The sequence below is a fragment of the Chiloscyllium punctatum genome, chromosome 36 (assembly GCF_047496795.1).
Source record: "Chiloscyllium punctatum isolate Juve2018m chromosome 36, sChiPun1.3, whole genome shotgun sequence".
Lineage (NCBI taxonomy): Eukaryota > Metazoa > Chordata > Chondrichthyes > Orectolobiformes > Hemiscylliidae > Chiloscyllium > Chiloscyllium punctatum.
The window spans coordinates 19,753,280-19,758,775 of NC_092774.1; positions in this window are offsets into that span (position 1 = coordinate 19,753,280).

The window sequence follows — 5,496 nt, forward strand, 5'->3', positions numbered from 1 at the left end:
TGTCCTATCTCCCTGCGACTCCACTTTCAAGGAGCTATGAACCTGCACTCCAAGGTCTCTTTGTTCAGCAACACTCCCCAGGACCTTATACACTTAATGGTAAGTCCTGCTAAGATTTGCTTTCCCAAAATGCAGCACCTCACCTTTATCTGAATTAAACTCCATCTGCCACTTCTCAGCCCATTGGCCCATCTGGTCCAGATCCTGTTGTAATCTGAGGTAACCCTCTTCGCTGTCCACTACACCTCCAATTTTGGTGTCATCTGCAAACTTACTAACTGTACCTCTTATGCTCGCATCCAAATCGTTTATGTAAATGACAAAAAGTAGAGGGCCCAGCACCGATCCTTGTGGCACTCCACTGGTCACAGGCCTCCAGTCTGAAAAACAATCCTCCACCAGCACCACCCTCTGTCTTCTACCTTTGAGCCAGTTCTCTAATAGAGGCACAAACACTTTCCAGGGAGATATGGGTAGGTCAAGTGGGCAAAAGGCTGGCAGATGGAGTATAAGGTCGAGAGTGCGGCGCCAGAAAAGCTCGGCAGGTCAGGCAGCATCCGAGGGGCGGGAGAATCCACGTTTCGGGGAGAAGGGTTCATGGCAACTTGCCTTTCCACCTCTTAACTGGGTCATCGGCAAATCGGGTGATTGTGCATGACCTCACAACATGGTCCTGGATTGCTAGTCAGAGAGGCACAGAGCACGGAAACAACCAGTCCATAATCCCACCAAAACCAGTCCCACCTGCCTGCTCCTGGCCCAAATCCCTCCAAACCTTTCCTGCCCACCTACATATCCAAATGTATTTTTTAAGGTTCTACTGGTACCATTGCAACATTTAGGAGGCATTTGGATGGGTATATGAATAGGAAGGGTTTGGAGGGATATGGGCCGGGTGCTGGCAGGTGGGACTAGATTGGGTTGGGATATCTATTTGGCATGGACGGGTTGGGCCGAAGGGTCTGTTTCCGTGCTGTACATCTCTACGACTCTAACCGTACCCACAACCACCAACTGGAACTTCACTCCACACCACACACGAACCACTTTCGGCGTTTTTTTTTAAAAAAAGCCCCTCGTCTTTTCTTAAAATCTCTCCCCTCACACCCAAAAAAATGCACCCCCTGGTCTTCAAATCCCCCACCTGAGGGAACAGACACCTGCCACTCACCTTATCTATCTCCTCCCCCGCCTCACTATTTAGTAAACCTCGAGGGGATCACCCCTCCCTCAACCTCCAGGCCCTCCTCACAACTCAAACCTGGCAACGTCCTGGTAAATCTCCTCTGAACCCTCTCCTGCTTTAATAATATCCTTCCGGTAACAGGGAGGCCGGAACGGGACACGGTACTCCAGACGAAGCCTCACCAATGGCCTGTACAACCTCAACTTGACATCACCAACTCAGCACTGAAGGGGACAGCGCGAAACACCTTCGCAACCGCCCGATATCGATCGGATACAAGCTTAACAGAGTTATGTACCCGAATCCCTCGGCGCCTCTGTTCCACCCGACTGCACCCACCCCTCCCTTTAATCGTGTGTGTGCTGTGAGGTGCGAGGGCTAATAGAGAGCAGAGAAAGAGGGAGGGATAATGGAAAGAGAGGGAGGGATAATGGAGAGGGGCGAGAATGGATTACATTACATTACATTACAGTGTGTAAAAAGGCCCTTCGGCCCAACAAGTCCACACCGACCCACTGAAGTGTAACCCACCCATACCCCTACATTTACCCCCTTACCTAACACTATGGGACAATTTAGCATGGCCAATTCACCTGACCTGCACATCTTTGGACTGTGGGAGGAAACCGGAGCACCCGGAGGAAACCCACGCAGACACGGGGAGAACGTGCAAACTCCACACAGTCAGTCGCCTGAGGCAGGAATTGAACCCGGGTCCCTGGCGCTGTGAGGCAGCAGTGCTAACCACCGAGCCGCCCACAAATGGAGAGAGAGGGAGGGAGGGAGAATGGAGAGAGGGAGGGAGAATGGAGAGAGGGAGCGAGGGTTAATGGAGAAGGGAAAGAGGGAGGGATGAGAGAGGAGAGGGAGGGAGGAATAGAGAGGGAGGGAGAATGGAGAGGGAGGGAGACGAAGACGAAGGGACCCGTGTGCATTGATCGTCCAAGATGGCTTCAGGAATGGAGCACAGAACTCGGCAAGTCCCCGCTGAGCGTTCGTGACGCTCCGTTACACCCCCCCCCGCGGCGAGTGCGCCGTCTCCCGTCCTGAGGAGGGCGTGAGGGTCCTCCGAGAGGCTGCGGGAGGAGGCTTACCCTGACGCCCGCCAGAGCGTTCACCCACGAGGGCGACGCCGGGAAAGGCCGGGGAACCAGCCGCGCCGGGGTGAAGGAGGACGGAGGGGGTGGGCAGGAGAGATCAGATCGAGGGGCACAGGGTCTGCAACGGGCCCAGAGGAGGTGGGCAATACGAGAGGCGGCTGGGGGGGGGAGCTGTTCCTACGTCCTGACAAGGCAAGGACTCAAGGCGATGCAGACGACGAGCCCAGGAATTTTCGTTTTTCTTTCGTAAAACGCAGCGATGGGTAAAGCGACGCCGGAGACGGACGATTGGGGAAAAGAAACTGGGCAGGAATTCGAGTTACAGGGCCACGGGGAGAGCGCAGGGAGGTGGGGGGGAGAGAGAGAGAGAAAACTGGAAGGATTTGTAGGAGCTGGGGGAAATCCTCTACAGAAAAGTCAGCACGGACTCCCAACGCCGCGCCACACGAGTTTCTGAGGGTCCTCGGCCAGCGGATGGCTGATCTGCCTGTCAGCCGGTGCGTGTCTCCCTCCCTCGGGCAAGGTCGCTTGAAATTGGGCATTCTTGCAAAGGGTCCTGACGGAAGAGGAGGGTTGACGCTCTGCAGAGGTCCAGTAGAAACCCTCAAGAGAGGGGGGTAAAAAAGAAATAGCAGCAGGTATGTGATGGTTTACTGCTGGGGGAGAGAGAGACAGACAGCGAGAGACTGGGGGGGGGGGGGTGGGGAGAGACAGAGAGAGACTGAAGGAGAGGGGAGAAAGAGAGAGAGACTGAAGGGGGGGAGAAGAGGGAGACAGAGAGAGAGAGACGGAGAAAATGAAGGGGGGGGAGGAGAGAGACAGAGAGAGAGAGTGAAGGGGGGGAGAAGAGGGAGACAGAGAGAAAATGAAGGAGGGGGGTAAGAGAGAGACAGAGACACAGAAGGGGGGGGAAGAAAGAGATAGATGGAGAGAGACGGGGAGAGAGACTGAAGAGGGGGGGAGAAAGAGAGAGAGACACTGAAGGGGGGGGAGAAGAGGGAGACAGAGAGACAGATGGAGAGAGAAAATGAAGGGGGGGGGAAGAGAGAGAGAGTGAAGGGGGGGCAAGAGGGAGACAGAGAGAGAAAATGAAGGGGGGGGAAGAGAGAGAGAGTGAAGGGGGGGAAGAAAGATAGATGGAGAGAGACGGGGAGAGAGACTGAAGAGGGGGGGAGAAAGAGAGAGAGAGACACTGAAGGGGGGGAGAAGAGGGAGACAGAGAGACAGATGGAGAGAGAAAATGAAGGGGGGGGGGAAGAGAGAGAGAGAGTGAAGGGGGGGGTAAGAGGGAGACAGAGAGAGAGAAAATGAAGGGGGGGGAAGAGAGAGAGAGTGAAGGGGGGGAAGAAAGATAGATGGAGAGAGACGGGGAGAGAGACTGAAGGGGGGGGAGAAAGAGAGAGAGAGAGAGACAGACGGAGAGAGAAAATGAAGGGGGGGAAGAGGGAGACAGAGAGAAAATGAAGGGGGGGGGAAGAGTGACAGAGACACAGAAGGGGGGGGAAGAAAGAGATAGATGGAGAGAGAGACTGAAGGGGGGGAGAAAGAGAGGGAGAGGGAGACAGAAAGAGGGCGAGAGAGACTGAGCAAGAGAGAGAGGGAGAGAGATACACTGAGGGAGAGAGGGAGGGAGAGACAGAGACAGACAGACACACACCCCATGGCCCACCCAAATAATGAATCTGACACATTGCCTTTCACAAAATTTATTGAGAACACAATTAATTCCCCTCACCCATTCCTTAAAAAATAAACGCTCACAATTTACATTCGGAGACAGAAATACAGAGGTAGCTAAGTGCTGGCAAACTGATTCCCACGCCTCTCTGAGGCACAGAGACCTCACACACACACACACACACACACTCACAGAGATCAGAACCCTCCCTCAGGGTCTGGGGTGAAAAGGCCCCAGCAGAGAGATGTTGAACTCCTGCTCACCCAGCGACGGCTGACATCAAAGGAGTCTGTCGGGGAGACGGGGAAGTGGAGGGCAGTGCAGCACAGGACGTCCTCCATACACCCCCCCTCGCCCCCCCCCCCCCAAAACCAGGACAGGGGGACGGGGCGCAGCCAACAACGACACGGAAGACAGAGGGAATCACCTCACCGTCGGTTGCTGGAACACAACACAGAAAGGGTGGGTTGGACACGATGACTTTACGAGACAGAAACACGGGCGGGGAGGGAGTTATCGATCACAGCCCATCTCCCCAGACCCTTCACCGGCGCTTCAGAGTGGGCACTACGGTGCATTCATCCTGCACTGACACTCCTCAGCACCACACCCGGGCACAGACGTGACTGGTGTAGATCAGACAGGAGGGGATTGGTGTCAGTGTGGGACTGGTATATATCAGACAGGAGGGGATTGGTGTCAGTGACTGTGGGACTGGTGTATATCAGACAGGAGGGGATTGGTGTCACTGACTGTGGGACTGGTGTATATCAGACAGGAGGGGATTGGTGTCAGTGTGGGACTGGTGTATATCAGACAGGAGGGGATTGGTGTCAGTGACTGTGGGACTGGTGTATATCAGACAGTAGGGGATTGGTGTCAGTGTGGGACTGGTGTATATCAGACAGGAGGGGATTGGTGTCAGTTACTGTGGGACTGGCGTATATCAGACAGGAGGGGATTGGTGTCAGTGACTGTGGGACTGGTGTATATCAGACAGGAGGGGATTGGTGTCACTGACTGTGGGACTGGTGTATATCAGACAGGAGGGGATTGGTGTCAGTGTGGGACTGGTGTATATCAGACAGGAGGGGATTGGTGTCAGTGACTGTGGGACTGGTGTATATCAGACAGGAGGAGATTGGTGTCAGTGTCTGTGGGACTGGTGTATATCAGACAGGAGGGGATTGGTGTCAGTGACTGTGGGACTGGTGTATATCAGACAGGAGGGGATTGGTGTCAGTGACTGTGGGACTGGTGTATATCAGACAGGAGGGGATTGGTGTCAGTGACTGTGGGACTGGTGTATATCAGACAGGAGGGGATTGGTGTCAGTGACTGTGGGACTGGTGTATATCAGACAGGAGGGGATTGGTGTCAGTGTGGGACTGGTGTATATCAGACAGGAGGGGATTGGTGTCAGTGACTGTGGGACAGGTGTATATCAGACAGGAGGGGATTGGTGTCAGTGTGGGGCTGGTGTATATCAGACAGGAGGGGATTGGTGTCAGTGTGGGGCTGGTGTATATCAG